Consider the following 21321-nt stretch of genomic DNA (forward strand, 5'->3'; position numbering starts at 1 on the left):
TTGCTCGGTTTTCCAAAAACCAGTACGGCTTTCTTATAAACTCTCTGATTTCGTTTGGACAGTGACTATGGGTTCATTTAATGTGTTAACAGAGCATTTTTACTTTTATGTCAACTTTTAAATTTATGTTAGCAGGGAATAACATGTCTTAATTGAAATTTACCTTTTATGAAGTAATTTTGCACAAATAATATTAGTAAAAACATATTTCTACACAAACAACTAAAATTTCCATACTAAGAAAAAAAGCAAGTAAAATTGTAAACTTAATTTTGTCTTTTAAAAAATTAAAACTAACCCATAAAATAATTTATTGAATCTTTATTGCAAGTGGAATGTATAGTGGCTTTATAAACATGACTTCATGTAAATCTTCATAATAACTCTTTGTAAGGAATGTAAGAAAGGTATGTTTATTCCCTGTGATAAAAGTGCACCTTGCCAACTGTACATATTTAGCTAGTGGGTGGTGAAGTTAGGATTTGAGCCTAATTTATCTGATGGTTAAGCCTATGTCCTTGACCAGCTTGGATAGAAAAATTTGGCAGGAGCTAAAATACTCTGTTTAGATGAGCAAAGTATCTTGTTTTCAATAAGTATTTATAATCAGTGGTTGAAAATATGTATTTTTAAGAAACAAATTATCCCATACTCTATAAACTCTATGAAAGAGATAAAATATTTTTTCTAATTCATTTAATAAGAAGCATAATACTTAGAAAAAGAAAAAATGAATAAAAGTAACAAAAAAGAAAATCACAAAAATTCATTGAAATGCTGGATAGGAATGTAGAAATCAACAAAATACAATAATACAACAAATGCTGTTTATTCCAGGAGTGTACAAGTGATTCAATATTGGGAAATATATTAAAATAATTTTATAGTAATAAACTAAAGAATAAAACCCCTATTTTTTATTTTATAATAGATTCCAAATGACATTTGATAAAGTACAACTATATTACTTTTAAGAAAACACACATACACACAACATAGTAATTTAGGAATAGAGAGATGTTATTAAATTCTGAAAAATCAATTTCAAAATAAATAGAAAAATGTAAGAGGCTTACTATATGCCCAACTTTATCATCTCTAGTTTATATCATTCTCTGAATTACAGTCAATGGAAGAAATTTTAAAAGGATTAACATTTTAAAAATCCCTATTATATGTGCTACGAACTCTTTTAAATACTTTACAAATGTGTACTCATTTAATCTTTACAACAATCCTAGGAGATATGGACTACTATCATTTTCATTTTACAAATTAGAAAGCCGAGGCCCGGAGAAGCTAAATAACTTGGCCAAGGTCACATAGTTAATAAATGGCAGCACTGATTTAAAACTCTAGTGGCTTAATTCATAAGTCTTTAATTTTAAATAGTATGGTATACTGCCTATCAAAAGTTACAATTATTAGAAAAGAGGTGACATCTTTTTTCCTTTAAAAATGTATTTTTTACTAAAAATCCCGAGAATCAACTGAATAACTATTAGAATAAAAGACTTCACTTAAGTGACCATGCAAAAAATAAATGTGTATAAATGAATTGACTTTTCATAATAGCTACAAATTGAAAACATCATGAAAAATCTCATTTATCATAGCAATGAAATATCATATATCTGATGAATAAACTATATAAAAAATGCATGTTTAAAATAAAACATTGTATTGAGAAACAAAATAAAATGAGCAGTAATGAGATTTATATTATAGTCCTGGATGAGAATAGTAAATATTATAATGAGTTCAGCTTCCACAAATTAATTTATAAAGTTGATGCAATTCCATTTAAAACCATAGAGATTTTTTTATGGAAAGATTGGTGGAATGATTATTAAAATTCATCTAGAAGAATAGACAGCTTGGGAATAGCAAAATTTTGAAAAGGAGAATAATTTAGAAGGAATTTCTAATTCCAAGTGTTAAAAAATATTATAAAGTTACAATTACTAAGACAATATAGTAGAGACTTAGAGGAGCCAAATCAGCTTGAAAATTTCCAAAACACATTCAAGCATGTAAAGGTAATGTATAACAAAGACAGCATTTTATGTTTGTGAGGAAAGTACAAGTATGTGAATGCAATTCCAATAATTGGTTTATGTTAGAAAAAATTGTAAAGTTGGATCTTTTATTCATACAAATAAATATCAGATTAATTAAAGAAGAAAAAATAATGAGACATACTGAAGGAAAATAGATTGGTGAATAATTTTATAACTTTGTCTAACAAGACATCAAAGACAGAAACCATAAATGAAGATGGACAGACTTTGAATATAGACATATTAAAACTTCTATATATACAAACAGAAAGAAGGCTCAAGCAGCATGCTTAACAATGTGTTTGAAAATCCTTTTCTTGATGTTTGCGGGGATAGAATTAATAAATTAGTAAGTTCTGATTTACATTCCAAATACACTAATGTTGAAGGCTTAAAAAATCATCCTGGGCTAGTGCTCATGTGATACTTCAGGTACAGAGCATCACAGAAATTTTTGTAGGTGTGAATATATTGTATGTCCTAGTTAAAAATAAAGATGGAGTTCTAGAGAAGACCAAATAGTGTTTCGCCAAAAAAGGTCGACTAAATTTGAGTTATAATGTTCAAGAGAATAAGGGATTTCAACCAGACAGTTATATAATTCTTACATTTCAATAGAAGTTCAGTAATGTCCGAATATTCATAATGTTATCACTAATAAAAATGAAATAATTCCAGTTTCTTGTCTTGAATTATGCAGTGGATAATTGCAGAGGAGTAACACATGATAAAATTTGGAGAAAAGTATATTTCCTGTTTTATCGTAGAGTATGGTACAGGAAAGATTGATTTCTTCATCTCCCTCCAGAGTAACACTGCTCCTTTAAAGCTGGGGCCCCACACGTGGGACAGGAAAATTTATTATAATCCATGAATAGTGAAATGAAGAAAAAAGTTTTAATTTATTTAAAACATCCCAGGTGATATCATCCTGGACTATGACAATCGATTTACATGAATACTAACAAAATGGAAATTTTTTTGTCTTGGACCCTATTAGGAAAATTACTAAGCTCCAAGACTCAAATATCTTGTGAGAAAGAGTAACCATCAGGCTCACAAACTTCCAAGTCTTTCTGTTCACATCTAGTCTGTCTCTGTGTCCTGGCCAAGGCTGTTCCTCCTGAGGTCACTCATTCTGCTCCATGCCTTTCTAGTGGTCCCATAGCTCATATGGACTTCCTCTACCTTTGCCTCTGTCTCATCTGTGGTGCACTTTTTTCCCCCAGATTCAATTTTCTCAGTGTCCTGCATTCAGCCACTTTCCCCCTCCTTTCTAACCTGACCATTGCAACAGATTTGTTTCTTCAACTCTCTTTATCCATTAAGTCTAAAGATGTTCTTCCCTCTCTGACAGAAGCATTAGGACTGTTCATAGGTGGCTTTTTCTCAGAAAGCTTAGGTCTTGATCTTGGGGGATGGCTAATAGCCATCATCAATGTCTTTCTTTTGAGGACTTTTAGGTACATTTAGGTTATATTTTTGACAGATCCATCCTGCTAGGTCATGAGAGATGCCTGGAAATGTTTGAATCTGATAATAAAATAATAATAATAATAATAATAATAATAATAGTAATAATATAGTTTAGACTCTAAACAAATATTGGTTTAAGGGTATATCTTTATTAGTTCATAGATATATATTATTGACTATCTTCAGGAAAAAAGTCTGGAAGTTGCCAAAAGAGATGTTTCAAATGTTTTCTTCTCATGAGTAATAAAAGCAAAAGAGAAGCTTAGCTGTTTTGTGTTAAACAAGAGTAAAAAAATCAAATACACACTACCCTAAAGATAAAGACATTAATCTTGTTAACTTTTGTGCTAGCCAGACTATCACTTTTTGATGACTGCTAAAAAACTATTTGAAAGTGGTGAGTTCTGGAGGAAAAAAATGGGCAACGAAACAAATAAAACAACCAACAAACAAAAGAGCAGAATAAACACACACCCTTTTAAAGGAGAGAAAAGGGGATATATACAGTGAATGGAGGTGATCATTGACAGTTTAGCACTAATTGTTAGTGATCAAAATAATTGTCATTTAACGTTAATAATGTTTGCAAAACTAATTTTTTACATTCCTTTGTTTAGTAAGTATTTATTAGCACTTACCCCATTTGCCTTGAACCAAACACCCTTGTGAGTACCAAGGATACAGAGGTGTAGACACTGCAATTCCCCAGGGTTTGTGAACTGCCAGAATGGAAATGCTGATCTAGTGAAAAATTGACTAGACTAGAGCAGTGGTTCCCAACCTTTTTGACGTCAGCGATCAGTGCTTCTATGATAATCTAATGCCTGATGATGTGAGGTAGAGCTGAGGCGGTGATGCTTGCGCTGGCTAGAGGCTGCAAATAGAGATGAAGCTTTACTCACTCATCTGCTGTGCGGCCCAGTTCCTAACAAACCACAGACCAGTCCTGGTCCACGGCCTGGGATTTGGGGACCCCTGAACTAGAAGACTATGAGGAGACCCAAAAGATCATCTTATTAGGAGAGGCTGATATTTAGTATTTTGGGGAGGACCTGGGGATGACATGCTGACTTTTTTCAATTATGTGAGAAATATCTGTTTTAAATGATTGAGAAGGCAAAACTTGATTGAGTGGATGGGACTCAGAAGAAGATATATTTTTATTTACTCAAAGGAATGGCTGCCTGAAATTATAATAAGCTGCCTCTGGTAACTGAGATGGTTCCAGAAGCTTGGTACTACCGAGAAGGAATATGGCACAAATGATTCATAGATGAGATGCTGAGGCACTGAGGATGGAGGGTTGGTAAATGACTCATCTACGAAGACAAAAGTTCCAGGATTTGTTATTGAGGTCATTGATGTGAGAAGGGCTCCCCTGCAGACAACACAGCGAGGGACTACAGCTGCTCTGGAGTCAGACCCAGCGCTTTGCACTTAACTTTTAGACCTTGGCCAAATTTCATTTAAAAGAACTAACTTAAAATGTTTAGCCTATAATAGACACTCGATAAACAGTACTGTTATGGGGACCCAGAGTCTCATCTTGAGAAACACGTGGTCTGCCACAAACAACCCAGAAGGTTAAAATGATGCCCATTAACGTAGAAAAGTCTCTCTCTTGCTATCCTGGGATTTGTAAAAACAAAATCTTTCTAAAATGTGCAGTGTGAAATAGTAAACCTAGAACATTACAAAACACATTAAGCTAATTGTTACATTTTGTTAGCATTTGCTTATTATTTGTCTGTTCTTAGTTGCTGGAAGGATTTTTATTGTTGTTTGTTTGTTTGTTTGTTTGTTTGTTTTTGCTCAATCTGTCGCTTATGTTAGGGAACCAATATTCTCAACCTCTATTTGGTTGTTTGTTTGTTTATTTGTTTGTTTTTGCTCAATCTGTCATTTATGTTAGGGAACCAATATTCTCAACCTCTATTTGTCATATCAAAAAGGATCTTGGACAATATGTTACGATCTGTTCAAAGAGAGCCAGCTCTTGCACTTGGATGAATTTAAAAGTTGCTGGGGCTTTGGTTGTAACTAAATATCTTTGTGCAATCAGTTCCTGTGTTTTAGTCATGTTTTTGGTATTGACCATTGAATAATTTGAATTAGCCATTAAGAAGGTCAAAAGGACCACAGGTGTTTGTGCAACAGCCAGGTTATGCCAATATGATCCAATAAAACAATTAGTAATTGCCTGTAACATCAACTCAGCAGACTGTAGTTGACTGCAAGTTATGCTTACCAGCTGCGATAAATGAGCCATTATACTCTATGCTCACTTTTCCAGTCCTATCTTTGATTAGCTTCATCTTCTCTTTCATTAGGTAGTCCATGTTGTTTTTTTATTAGTATATTTATATATTGAAATATTTAACAATACAGAGAACAAAAAATAAAATCAACTCCCACCCCTCAGAATTGACACTTATTTTATTTTGTAATATTTGCTGAAAGTCTTTCTTTTTAAAGAAATGAAATGCTACAATTAGTTGTCTCCTTTTAGAATCATCTATAAATTAGTGTATATTGTTCCAATCCATTTTTTACTTTTACCCATGTATTTATGTAACTATTCCAATATTTAGTCCTGGTTTGTGTTTTTAAAATTTACAAAAATAATATCGCACAGCTTTTTATAATACTGCGCTTTTGAGATCTATATAGTTATATTTAGCTCTAGCTCTGCTCTCCCTGGTGAAATTTGCATTTTCCTTGATAAGACATTTACTATTTATATTTGGTGGGCTTCCCTACTCCTGAATTGAGCCAATGGATGACAGGATGTTATTGCTGGAAGAGTTAGGGAAAAACATCATTCTAATTTACATCTTTATATGTTGGCAACACTGGGACATTTTGAAAATAGCAAAAGTTAAGCCAGCAGGGAAGTCAGGGGAAAATGTAAATAAACTAAGATTTTCCTAGGCAAATCTCAATGGAGGATTAGCCTGCATGTGAAGAAAACTAGGCTAAGGGAGTGAAATTACTTTCTGGGTTACATAGCTAATTTAATGGCAGCCTTTAAAAAAAAATACTCAGCCCAAATCTCAAAAGCAGACAATTGCATGCAGTAATATATAGAAGATATATAGCTTTCCAGTCCATTGTTCTTTTCATCATGCTGCTTCTTATGTTTAAAAAAGATGTAGAGAAGTAAGATAATGGATTCTTAGAGCCACTTCATCAGGGAAATGCCTGATATCCTACCTTCAGAATGGCTAGTTATAGTATGACTTTAATCCATCATTGTTTCCTTATACTTGTTCCCTCCCTGTCCAGTTAAACCTAATTAATGCCTCTGCCCATTGGATAAAGCACTCTGTCCTATCCATCCCAAAATGTAGTGGGATACGGCCAGGTAAATCAGGTTTCATTGAGGATCAGAAGTCATCTCTTTTATGGTTACTTGTCAGCTTAGTTTTGCCCTAGTTGAATTGTTAACAGCTGGCTAGTTAATGAATGCGACATGTCTGTTTCTGCAAGGTTTGGATGTGCCAGATTATATGAGAGACAGAGAACTGACTCATTAATTATCCAAGGGTTTCAGTTTCAGGTCAGGTCTGCAATTTCCTTTAACTAGGCCCAATCTCAGATGTTCTTCATAGCAAGGTGGTATTGCAGTTATGTCATTTATAGTACATGGAGTTAGGACAAATAATTCGTCATTTCATTTTTTATTTTGAACTTCTAAGCTAATAGAACTAGGATTAAAAGGCTTGCAAATAGTTTTTAAATTTCCCTGTTTCAATTTTTTTTTCATTTTTCCAAGATGTTTTACACATTTATAAGATAAATGTATAAACATACCTTTAACTTGTTAAACTTATGCTGGTGAAAACATTGCTTCTATGCAGTAGAAAACCAGTATTAACTATCTGCTGAAAATTAATTTAATTGCTAAAGTCTCCTATATAAGATAAATGATACATCGAAAGTAAAGATTTAGCATGTGTTATGTACCAAGCTTTATAAAATTATGTTCTTAATAAAATTATGGTAGTTTGTTTTATAAACAAGTTCAGCCTATAAAATCCTAATTTATAGGTTATTGATTTAATGTTAGCCTCTTATCCTACCTTGTAAATAGCACAGAAATTGTAACTGTAGTCCTGAGAAATAAAAATCCATTTATAGGGAAATATAAGTGCTTATGGTTGTGTTTTTAATACAACCCTTAAAAAAGGTCAAGGATATAACTTCAGAAAAGTTGAAATCATTGTCCAAAAGATACACATGAGTTGATTTTTGTTATTTGTCTCAGATGATGTATCTTCAAATTGCTAGTAGACATCATGAATACTTTAACTGCTGATTATTATTAAAGTCTTCAGTGCCTAACAGTTCCACATGTATGGGCATGGCTGCTGCAGAATAGCTAAAAGAATGGTGTCCCTCAAAGTCATATCCACATTGACTATCTGTGAAGGTTCCGCTTTGGTTTAGTTTAGTTTGTGGTTATGTTATTTGTATGTCATGTGAAATATGGCTCAACTTTGTGAGTTGACTGCTAGCGGGTCACCCGAAATGATCTACTTAATTTAAAATTATTGTATATGTTAGTCTGTGGAGTCTGTTTTAAGTATTTAAATATCTATCATAGCTTAATCACATCACATCAAGTTGTAATTTTAATAGTACATTATAATAATTCTTTGGCTGTTTTGTTTATGGCAATTAATTAGCCCATCATAGGGAATTTCATATTCTTTGTGATACTAGGTGAACATTTTAACATCACAAAAGATTTGGTGGAAAGAGCATTGAACGTTGGAAGTCTAATCTCTATTCCATACCTTGCTTTGCCACTATCTAGCTACATGAATCTTAGTAAGTCAGCCATTCAGAAGTTCAGCACGGTGCAGAGGATTAAATCATTGACTGCCATAGTTGAGTCCCACTTGTGCCATTTATTAGCTGTTTGTCCTCGGATAAATTACTTAAACTCTCTGTCTCAGGGTTTTCGTCTATAAAATGGAACTAACAAAGTACCCATCTTAAAAAGTTAAGAAGATTAAATCTATTGATATTTGTAAAGCACTTAGAATAGTGCCTATATGCTTGATTAATAAAATTTTTATGTGATTGGATTTCACTGAATTTGATGTCTACAAGAATCCAGTTTGAATATTGCATCATTTTAAGTTTCTGTTTCTTGTCTTTTTTTCAACATACCTTTGACTTATTAAACTTATGCTGGTGAAAACATTTCTTCTATGCAGAGTGTTAGTAGCTATATGGTCAACAATTGATGATTTTTTGTCATTTGTTTTAAATTAAGGCACATATGTATAACTAAAGAATATAAAAATATCTATATACAGTATCTCATAGCTGTGTAGACTCCAACAGTCCCTAATAACTAAGCTTAGAACTTGTTTTCACGTTGTGTAGACATTTTGTTTACCTTCTAAAGAGTTAATATCATTTAATTCATTTTTCAATTTTTGTCTCTAAAAATATGCTATTGGATGGCAGGCTGTTTGGAAAACAATTTTGTGATAGCTTTTTACTTCTGTAGTGTCAGTGAAAATATTCCATTGTTTATCAGGTTTCTTTATTACAGGTTGGTACATGACTTTTATCTTTTTAGATTTATCACATGCCCATAACTCTTTGTTAAACAATTCACAGTCTCTTTTAATTGAGGTTTAAACTTATTAAATAGAAATATTTTGTAAGGCATAGAGCAGTCTAACATCAGAATAAGAGCTTGGTGGTAAAGGATGGATTAGTTTGTTTGTTAAAGACAGGACATGTCTACCAGCATGAATGAGGCCATTGAAATTGGAACTCATTTCAGCTGATGGGAAAAAGTCCAGCCAGGCTAGTGGGCTTATTATTTCGAGAGAATGATGATGACATTAGGTGGAGGTAGTCCTGACAGGCAGGGAGTAGGAGTCCAGGAAGACCAGCAAAGTATAACAGATGGTATCTCAGCAGATGGGCGGGCCATGGTGACACAGAGTCTGGAAGCAGGTGATAGATATCCAGGCAAATAAACAGAGAGGTATGATGATCACAAATAATGGGAGCCCAGGGATGGGGTTGAGACTGGAGCCTGACATTCAGAGGCCCATTTTTGAGGGAGTAGGAGAATGTGGTAATACCAGTGAATGAGCATTACTAGATTTTTATGAGTGTGAAATGAGCTTCTTGATCAGAAGCAATGCTATATAGAATATCATAATGATGAATAGAGCATTCTGCAAATTCATAGATAATAGTTTTGGCAGAAATATTGCATGTAGGAAAAGCAAATCTATATCCAGAGTGTCTATTATAGAAAGGATAAAGCTTTGTTTCTTCCATGATGAAAGCATTTTGGTCTAATCATCTGCCACCAGATAGCTGGCTGATCACCCTGGGGGATGGTGCCATATCGGAAACTCAGGGTTGTATCTGCTGCTGGCAGATTGTGCACTCAGCAGCGGGTGTACTCAGGTAGGCTTTGGTGAGAGCAATTTCATGTTACTGAGACCATGTATATCTTCATCTCTGTCATCATGGCCATCATTTCTGTGCTCATTGAGCAATTACAGCAGTGGCTGGAGAAAAGGCACAGTATACACAAAATAGGTCATCCTATCCATTTGATTATTAAAATCTTCCTCTGCTGAGGTGACCCTTTGGTGAGCATCTACATAGGACACAGATATCTTTACGTCCTTTGCCTATTAAGAAGGATTTATTTATATATCTCTTCCCCAAATGTCCTTGTCACCAATTTTCTAATTATTTTCTTTCCAAATTACTGACCATCCAGTCAAATCATTGACCACAGCCTATAAGTCAGTACAGTTTTGTACCTCTGGCCATTTCTCCTTTCAGTCAAATGAACACCTAGCAGCACTGTTCAAAGTTCTGCCCCCTGGGAGAATCTCCTTTCACTATTCATCCTTCATAGATGTATTAGAAAGGGGCTAGAGTGCAACAGCTGTCTACTTCCAGGTAGTGCCTGTATGTGCTGGGAATCATCTGTAAACCAGGCTCAAGTTTTCACTTCCTTGGTCAACTAGTTTTAAGGAACTCCCCATGAGACGATAGGTATGGGCTTGTAGAGAGAAGGTAATGAAGTAAGAGAAGAGGCCAAGGGCATTTAGGCCACTTCCTCATGCAATTTACTTTTGCCTTCAGGGCCTGCTTGAGCCCAATCTCATATATATCTCTTCTAGTTGATATTGGAGTACAGTTGTACAGACCCAGTTATATGGCTTGGTGGGTCAGACATCTAGTTCGTGTGGGGCATCCCAGGTCTTGGTAGCCTGTAGTTAGGAATTTATTTTCTATTAAGGTCCAGTAGCAAGCCAAAAGCTGTTTTTCAAAAGGAGAGTAGTTATGGGCAGAGGAAGGTAGGGCTTTGTTCTAAAGGCCTCAGGGTTTGCACTGTGATTTACCTATAGGGGCCTGACAGAGCCTCCAAACAGCATCTCTATTCTGCCACTGGCCCTTCAAGTACTATAGAATCTGCTGGATCATCTACAAAGCAGCCTGAACCTGTTGCAGAACATTCTCTTGTTCTGGCCTCACTCAAAACTAGCAGCTCTTTGGGACACTCAGTAAGTGGGCCAGAGTAGCTCATCCACATGAAGAATATGTTGCTTCTCAAATCTAGTGAGGCCCATTAGGTACTGTGGCTTTTCTTTTGGTTGTAGGAAGGCCAGATGCAATAGCTTAACCTTCATCTTAGGAAGAGTATGTCCACATGCTCCATATCACTAGAGCCCTTTGAAATTTCACTGAGGCAGAGAGCTCTGCACAGGACAAATAGATGAGTTAAAGGCGGATGTGGTGGGAATCACCATTCCTGCATTCTTTAAGTCCTTGATCATGACACTAACCTTTGATATCCATCCAGGAATGCAGTTTTGCTTTTGGTTACTATTTTTCTAAGCAGAGACAGTTCTAGTGGTTCCACTTGGCTATTCCTACCACAATGTAAAGATTCTGCCAGTTGCTAAATATATTTATTCCAATTATGCATTCCAGGACTAGGGAAATAGCTACAGAATGGGTTCAGGGACCCATTGGACCCACTGTGAGACAAACCTGAGTTAAAACTCCACTGATCATTTGACTTCTATAAGTCCCTATTCTGACTGGTGGACCAAGTGACATTTTGAGTCTCCTGATATTAGTGTCACTTCAAAGCCAGTGTCCAGTAATCTTTGAAGAGTGATTATTTTCCTTTCCCCAGTTCATAGTTGCCCTAATAAATGGTTGTAAGTTCTTTTGGAGAAGGCTGGGAGAAAGATCAGCAATATGAATTTTTGACAGTATAGCAGGTTCTCAAGTGGAGCTAGCTACCCCATCATTCAAGGGCCTCTGGGTCTGTAAACTAGGTTAAGACTAGGAATTGACTGAGAAGTTATGACTGTTTCAATGATTCAAAATAGACATCCGTTCACTAGATCTAACACTCTTATGCTTATACAGATCAAGTAAGAAATTTTTAAATTGTACATCTATTTATTTTCCAGGGACACCATGATCAACTCACCGACAGCTAGTTGCCTCTTTTTAGAATAGCAATAGCATAAATTTCATTTTTATTTTAGGTAAAATGAACACAAAAACTTTAAGCATATTTCTAAATAATTGGAAAGAATCAATGTATAGGGAATCAAATGAATTTTGTTTACTTGAATAGATTTTAAATATAGTTTTTGAATTTGAGAAAAATAAATTTGCTTAGCTATTATAGTAAGAAATTACTCCTATAACCTCACGAAAAGCTTCTAAACCAAACTAATTTATCATTGTCCCCATACGTGTCAGTTAGCTGGTTCTCACCCTTCTGACCCTAGCCCCGTAATACAGAAGGACTACTGAGTTATAGATTTAGACAGCCAGTGAGAAGCCCAGCAGGGAGGAGTGAGGGGGCAAGGAGCTTGATGGAGAACTTGGGACTCCTGCGAGTAGAAGAAAGGGAAACGAAGACATCCCTAAATTGTAGATGTGGGACTGAGGGTGTATAGGCAGAGCTGGCATGTCGGTAAAAGAAAATCACTTTATCAATAAAGACAAGGTGATGGGCAATCCACATGTTTGCTCCAAGGCACACTTTGTCATGTGCAGCTCCCCTGGGTTCCCTCTTCAGAGAGGATGCCTCAGATCTCTTCATCTAATTTGGAACACCCTTGAGTTCTCATAATTCTTTAACAACCTATTTTTCCCCTTCATAGCTCTGATTAAAACTGTAAATTATGTATTTGATTATTTTTATATGTTTTATAATCTCTCTTAGTCTTTAGGATTTTGTCTTTCTTGTTTACCATGTTACTTACTCCCTTATCCACACACTAGCTTCTAATTGTTCAATACATATTTGTTAAATGAATGAGTGGCAATGAAAGCTTTCAGTTGGTTTCTCTTGGCTTTCCCCTTTTTTCACCTTGAGACTAAAATTGCTGCTCTTGTCTCTTTATTCCTTTGAGCTCTCATGAACATCACCAAAATGCTCATAAATATTTGTGGGTTTTTTCCAGAGTGGTTATTCAATTGGCTTACAATTGGTGATTATTTGCACCCAAAATGCAGCTGTTCATCATAATTTAGTATCATGATTTATGTTTATGTCATTAGTTACTTATTATTGACATCAATGACTGATGTTAAGATGATTTTTGGAGCTAATTTAGCTTTAGTGTTCAGGGTAATATGTAGAATCAGTGGGGGAATTTGTGAGTGAATGATTATAAAAGTATTTGGATTGTCTCTCTTATTTGGGGGATAGCTGAAGGCTGCTTTCTTTTTGATCATAGTTAAGCAAGAGCTGTGTGGGATCTTTTTTATATTGATGTTTTCAGAAAACTATTGATATTTATTGAGTTCTTTTTAGCTGTGTGTTTCTAAGTTTTGAAAGATTAGGGAGTAATTCGATTTAAATGTTGGCTTTCACTCACCTCTCAAAGTACTCATACCCCTCTCACTACAGCTTCACAGATGCAGGAATCTTGAAGCTCTTGCTAGAGCAATGAAGGAATATAACTAAAGCTAAGGCTTTATCAAATAACAGATATGTGGTGGTGTGTAGGATAACTCTAAAGAAATACTCACAAATTCTTGTTCAGTGCTATTGACTTGAATCTCTGGATTAAGCTCTTTACATCATGCTGATTAGGACATACATTAAAATTAAATTTACAATCTTTTATATAAATTTCAAAGAAAAACCTGCCAGGATCCTTAGCTAACTAATTGAGTATAATTAGAAATATTATGTACTTTTAATCTTCTGAAGGTCTCTAAAATGTTTTTGAAATAAATTGGTTTTGTACTAATTAGTAGGAAATAGTAGATATAATATCTGCAAAAGTGGTTTGGGTGAAGTCTTTTATTATTATGCCTTGACAACATCTGCACATGTGGGTACTATATAATTATATTATTATAACTATATAATTATGATAATTGAGTGATCCTTAATAAATGATAAATCAGATTCAATTTACAAATTCAGAAAAGTAATAATATATATGTTTTTGGTCACATTATCCTCTAAAATGGAGTAGGAAATGTATTGGTTTAGTTCGCTGAATGCTTTAAGATTGTGACTTAAATATTATCCTTAAGATGCAATAAATCCAATTGCCTGACTTTTAACTTCTCATTAATTGCCTTCATTCATTTATACTCTTATTTTACCTTTTTTTTCTAACTTGCAATTATTGCTCTCATGATGCAATGTGCACATCACTATGGAAGTATAACAAGGTTGAGTTCAAGCCTGACTTTTCCTTAGTAGTAGGAACCCTCTCTGTGCAGAACTCTTTCTAAATTAAGGCCAGGGAAGAACTTCACGTTCTTAGTGAGGGCAGACCTAACTCAGGACCAGGACCATCACTGTCTGCCACATCCAGAGGTCACTGAAGGAAGACAAGTATCTGGAGGAAACCCCGGTCTCTTCATTAGGGAAATAAGTTCTCAACATTTATTCTAATTGTGTCTTTGCTTCTACCCATCATCACAAAATAAAGAGTGTATGATCTCAGAAAAGTTGTGGGAATTACTGGATTTGGTCAACTTTGGATATGATAAAATAGGAAAAATGCAGTATTGTAACCATACAGCACTAACATTACTAAAGGGAAATGGAAGGGTTTATATTCTATAAGAAGATGGAGTGAAAATAAACCAGGTAATCATTAATGGATTTCTTGTCCAGGAACTACTCTAGGTCCTCTATTGAAAATAACCCCAGTGATATGTGCCCCTTCTGTCTTTATTGCTTTGATGTGCCATTGAAACCACAGTGGCAGGGTTCAGTAGAGAAGAGGCTACTTTTAAGGAGCAGGTTCAGGAGTGGGTTAATTCTAATTTACCAAAGGTCTAGGAAAATCTTTATCTCCAGAAAATGAGAAGTACCAATAGTAATAGGTTAGTATGTTTGGACTGGACTCAAATCTGAGCTTGAATTTTAACCCTGGCACTAACCAGCTTGTGGCTTGGGCAAGCTTTCCCAGCTTTAGTTTTCTCATCAATGAAATGAGGATAATCATATCTATCTTGAGAATGTTAGGAGGATTACATAATAATTCATGGTAGTTGCCTAGCATATTTCAGTTGCTCAATAGAAGTTATTTTTATTATATGTTTATGGCTTAGCCAGGGTTCTACCAGAAGCAAGACTTAGAACAAAGTATGTAGAGAAGACCATAATACTTTCTTCTTTGGCTTATTACTCAAAAATGGCAATCATAAAAACAAGCCTAATAATTGGAAGTAATTGAGGGAAAACCAGAATAACATAACTTTGTGCTCATTTGTAAATTGGGGGTAGTAGTGTCTGATTTATAAGATTGTTTTGAAGATGAGAAGAGTTAATAAATATGAAGACTTAAAACCAGCTATAGAACACAGGCATGGCTCAACAATATTATTATTGTTATTATTATTATTATTGTTGTTATTATTATTATTATCATCATCATTATCATCATCATCATATCGTTGCTAGTATAATTGGTACTATTATTGTAGAGTAGGAATTAAGCTCAGGCTCTACAGTCAGGGGTACCTGGACTTAAATCCCCAAACTTTCTAAAAAAGGCAACCTTGGGTATTAGCTTTATTGAACTTAGTTTCATCTGTAAGATGGAGATGATAGTGGTTCCTCTCCAACAGGGCTGTTTGAGGATAAAAAGCAACAAAATAGAGAGTTTAGTATAGTTCCTGGCACATTTGAAGCACTTGGTATGTTAGATGTTTATGTTAGCAATGATAGTTATTCATTTATTTAGCATTCACTTGACAAATTTTTATGAAGCATCTACCTGGCACTCTTCTAGATACTGGAGACATAGTGTTTAATACAACAGAATCATAGCCTAATGGAACTAATATTTTATAATAACATTCAACAGTAGGCTTCAATTCTTTAATATCTTTAATCAAAACAATTTTTTCATGAGGAACAAAAGCTAGACTTTACCAAATAAAAGTCATATTATTTACATGGAAATGGTTACTTCTAAATACTTTAAAATAATTTTTTGACAAGTTTGAAGATCTCTTGTTAAAATTTTATTTACTCTCAATTTACATAATAAGATTAATGAGGCTTTATATACACACATAAAATACACTTTAATGTATTCTTAAATTTTTACCTAGAGCATTAATATATATTTTCAAAAATATTAGCATTAGGAATATTCAGCCCTTACCATGCTGTTTCTCTCAAATATGATGCAAAATTTAATTATGCTTTTAAAAGACATTGTGAATCATGATTCTATTCATAAATTGAACTACGTCTGAAATTATCCTGCAAGACTATTTGGTTGTTACCTCATTTATCTTTAGGTACTTCATTTTTTTTTCTCTCACACGAGCACTGGGGAAGTTTTAACTTAGTAAAGAAAAATATTATTCTGTCATCCCTAAGGCTCATGGCAAGGATTTCACTGTTTGAAGGGAGGCATATTCTTAACTAACATTTGAAATTCTAATTTAGTAAACTCTCAGTCTCAAACTCTTTGGAGGTAAAGTTGTCTATGTATGTGACTAGCATTAATTTAATGAAGTAGCAAGAGGAGAATTTGTAATTGCATAAGTGAAGTAATTTGTAAATCTATTAGCTGAGAGATTTCTGCTTATGCTATCTTTAAAGGACACAAAGAAAAAAGTCAAAACCAAAAATCTTTTGTATAAAAAGACATAGAGAATGAGAGTCAACAGTAGAAAGATCTGCACAACAAAAAAGAAAAAATGAAAACACTTGGCCTGTGCAGCATGATACTAAAATATTCTGAAAAGACATGAAAATTAATTATCTATTTTTGTTTGCCTTTATAAATGAGTTGTAAATGTCAAACAAATATCTGGATGAATGAGAAAACTAAGCACTGAATCATTTGCAGGTGTTTTCTGAACACAGCAGAGCCTAGATGATTCTGACATACGTGAGAAAAGCCCTACAAAACATAATGGGTTTATCACATGTGTATGCATTTTTATTGTTGTTGACAACATGGTCAAGAGCGAAGAAGCCCATGTTGCCTTGCTGAAAGACAATGTGATGTGGTAAAAAGAACACTGGAGAGGATCTCAGAAGACTTGGGTTCTGATTCTGTCTCTGCTCTTCATCTTGGCAACTCATTCAGAGACTATGGCATATAGGGGCTCAGTTCTGAAATGAGAGATTTGAGATTAAAGAGATAAATGTATTCTTCTTTAAGGCTCCTTCCAACTCTAGAATTCTATAGCTCAGGTCTGTTCTTCTCTTAGAAACTAAACCACAGACACAGTCATATCCTCCTTGCTTAGACTTCATGTTCAAGAGAGCTTACTATATGTTTAGAATGGTAATCACTGGAAAGCATAAAAGGTATGAATATCTTGGAATTTAATAAGCGTATGGTTATTTACACTAAAATATTCCTGTTACATTAAGCACATATTCTTGATCAGAATGAGATAAGCCAGTTCCCTTTCCATGACATTTTATGGTCCAAAGGATGATTGTGTCTATTGTTAAGTGGTCAAGGAGAGCATGTTTTCATATAGAAATGTGCAGCTTCTTCAGGTAACAGATTTGGAACTGAGATGTAAATAGAGGAGAAAATTTCAGTGATTGACGTATTCCTGCAATCAATATTACTATATATCTAAAAAACTCATCCATTTAATAAACCTTCCTATATACAAAGCTTTTATATTTATGGATTGAATATTCATACATAGACATTTCTTATATTTTAGAATGACAAGAAGTAGAATATATATAAGATATGTTAAAAGTAACATGCTGGCATTCTAATTCTACAATCTGTGTTTAGAAGAAAGAGAAAAGCTCAAGTTGAGATCTGCAGTCAAAGTGTTTTTCAAAATGCTTTATGAATAAATGACTCTATGGATAATTTGATTAGCATATTGCACATTAGTTCCCAACCTCCAGATATTCACACTGAACTTCAACATCCTCTAAGGATGTTTTGCAGTAAATTTATTTAATGTTTAAAAAATATCTTTATTGACATATAACTCACATACTATAAAAGTCATCCATTTAAAGTATACACTTTAATGGTTCCTAGCATATTCAGCTCCATCACTATAATCAACTTTAGATCATTTTTATCACCACAAAGAGAAACCCCAAAGCCATTGGCTGTGACTCCCTAATTCTCCCCAAACCACCACCCCACCAGCCCCAGGAAACCACAAATTTACGTTGTCTCTATAAATTTGAATATTTTGGACATTTTATATAAATGGAACCATACCTGTGTTTTTCTTTCATTAATATAATGGTTTTAAGGTTCATCCATGTTGTAGCACATATTAGTGCTCATTCCTTTTTATTGCCAAGTAATATTATGTTGTAAGTATACACAGCATTTTATTTATATGTTCATCAAATGAGGGACGTTTGAGTATATACCTAGGAGTAGAATGGCTTGGTCATATAGTAACTCTGTGTTTAACAATCTGAGGAACTGGCAAACTATTTTCCAACAAGGCTGCATCATTTTTCATTCATTTTTTAAATTAAATTTATTGGGGTGACATTGGTTAATAAAAGTATATAGATTTCAAGTGTCGAATTCTATAATACGTTATCTATATATTGCATTGTGTGTTCATCACCCAAAGTTAAATTTCTGTCACCATATATTTGACCCTGCTTTATCTACCTCCTCCCTTCCCCTTTGTTAACCACTAAACTGTTGTCTGTGTCCATGAGTCTCTGTTTATTTGTCTTGTTCATTTGTTGCTTTCAGATTTATATCCCACATAAAAAGTGAGATTATATTATAACCAGCATTGAATGAGGCTTTCAGTTTCTCCATATCCTTGCCAACATTTATCACTTTTTTAAAAAAAATTATAACCATCCTGGTGGGTGGGAAATGGTAGTTCATTGTGGTTTTAATTTACATTTTCCTAATGTCTAATGAAGTTGCACATCTTTTCATGTACTTATTAACCATTCACATACCTTCTTTGGAGAAATATATTTAATATTCATTGCCCATTTTCTAAATTGGTTTATTTATCCTTTACTATTTAATTATAGTAGCTCTTATATACTCTAGATTCAAGTCATTTATCATACATATGATTGGCAAATAGTTTCTCCACTTGTTAGGATAACCTTTTCCCTTTTTTTTTTTTTTTTTTTGCACCTGGATATCCAGTTGCCTGCACCTTTTGTTGAAAAGACTATTTTTTCCCACTGACTTGTCATGGCACTCTTGTTGAAGATCAATTGGTTATAAGTATATTTTTTTTTCTAGATTCTCAATTTTATTCCATTGATCTACATGTATATCCTTATGTCAGTATCACACTGTCTGATTACCATAACTTTGTAGTGAGTTTTGAAATCAAGATATATGAGTTTTACAACTTTGTTAGTTTTAAAGATTGTTTTGGCTATTTTATGTTTCTTACATTCCAGTTGAATTTTAGAATCAGTTTGTCAATTTCTGAAGAAAAGCAAGCTGGGATTTTGATGGGGCTTCTGTTCAAATTTATAGATCAATTTGGGAAATATTGACATCTTAACCAGATCCAAAATCCATTTATAAAATCTACCTTTCTTTCTTGAATGGACCCACTCCAAGGTAAAGGAAAATCTCTAGTGACATTCTCCATAGTATTGTTCTTGGTAGAGCTTTGTTTAATATTAGAAGGCATTTTTTCAATTCTGTTGATGGCGCAAGACTGGAATGGACAAGATTTGTGGAATTGTTACTTATCTCAGACCAGACTGATGAACTGAAGCTAACAATATGAAATTTGTTAGCCTTAAAAGTAAATATCTATTAAGGTTCAAAAATTTAACTACTTAACAAGCTTGGAAAAAGTTTTGAAAATATCAAATTATGTATAGTTGATATTTATTTTAGTTTGAGAAGAAAAGACTTAGGGCATGAAAGCTGGATTTTTAGATCTTTACAATTTTACATATGGAAGATGAAACAAAATGAAGCAAAAGAATAGGATGACATTATAAAGGTATAGATTCAGCACTCTGAGCCTGCTTTATACATTATAAAATGCTGTTTTAGTATATTTATTAGTTTAAAGTATTATGTAAGAAAGATCATTCTAATAATATTTGATTTTCAGAATAATAATTATCAAAAATGTCAAGAGACTCAACAATTAAAAAGATACTGTCATGTCCAGTATCTTCTGTTTACCAAATAGGAGAAAGGGATTAGAACATTTTAGAAAGATTCTTATCAGTAACGTTTGCAAAAGATTTACTCTTTTTTGTCTATTTGCATAGTCAGAGTGAGGCTATGGCACTATGGGTACTTTTTAAAGCTGACCTATTTTGCAGGTGACTTTATTTCTTTCTGGTTTAAAAACAGAAAGCAGAGGTGTAGAGGAACATCTCTTCCATGAGTGAAATGGCATTGAGATTAATAATGACAATAATTGCTAATAATAACCAAATGCTTTCTTTATAAAATTGGTGGAATTATTAGTCTCATTTACTAATGAGTGAATTGAAATTTAAAGTGAGTATATAACTTGCTGAAAGACACAGAGCTAGTCAGTGGCAGAGCTGGCCTAACTCAAGGATGTCTGAGTGTAGCTTCTATGTATTGTGGCCTTCCAAGAGAAAAGGTTAAGCAAAGAATCATGAAGGTTTAGTTTAATGGCTCAGTACCTTAAGCCTCTTTCTTATGTTTCCCTTATCCTGAGTGTATCATTTCTTTTGTACTCCCTCTTAATTTAAAAAACTTCATGGAAATAGGTATCTTAGTGATTCTAATACATCTCTTTGTTCTTTTGAGTGTGTTAGAAATACTGGGCGTGAATAAATGTGGTGGTGGCTTAATGACTGGCTGACTTGCTTTTCCTTCTGTCCGTTAACAGCAACAGGTCATGAGAGAGCACCAGGAAGCCCTAGAAATACAAGCTGTTATAGACTATTTGGTTCAACTCAAGCCATTTCATGTATTTTTATTTTAACCTAAAATCTATTAATCTGATCCTGATTTTTCTTATCTTAGGAATTATTTACATACTTAAGGATGCTCTAATTCAAGGAAAGTCTCTAATCTGAGTAAATGTGGCCTGAAAGAAGAGCCTATTCAGTCATTATGGTTCTCTAGGTCAACACAGTTTATACCCATGATCTCCAAGGAACTGCTGATACTTCTTCATTATTGTCAAATGGATACCTCCAGAGGGCTGCCATACAAAGTACCACAAACCAGGTGGCTTAAAACAACAGAAATTTATTCTTTATAGCTTTGATGTTAAAAGTCTGAAACCAAAGTGTTGGCAGAGGTATGCTCCCCTCCAAAGCCTCTAG

The 21321-nt window shown here is 33.9% G+C and overlaps 1 long non-coding RNA gene across 1 annotated transcript in view; it reads left to right on the plus strand.

Annotated features, from left to right (window-relative positions):
* LOC102888959 overlaps positions 1-21321 on the plus strand; it is a 51568-nt gene that overhangs the window by 21550 nt on the left and 8697 nt on the right. The gene's annotated exons all lie outside the window — the stretch shown is intronic.

Source organism: Pteropus alecto, unplaced genomic scaffold (assembly GCF_000325575.1).
Source record: "Pteropus alecto unplaced genomic scaffold, ASM32557v1 scaffold79, whole genome shotgun sequence".
Classification (NCBI taxonomy): domain Eukaryota; kingdom Metazoa; phylum Chordata; class Mammalia; order Chiroptera; family Pteropodidae; genus Pteropus; species Pteropus alecto.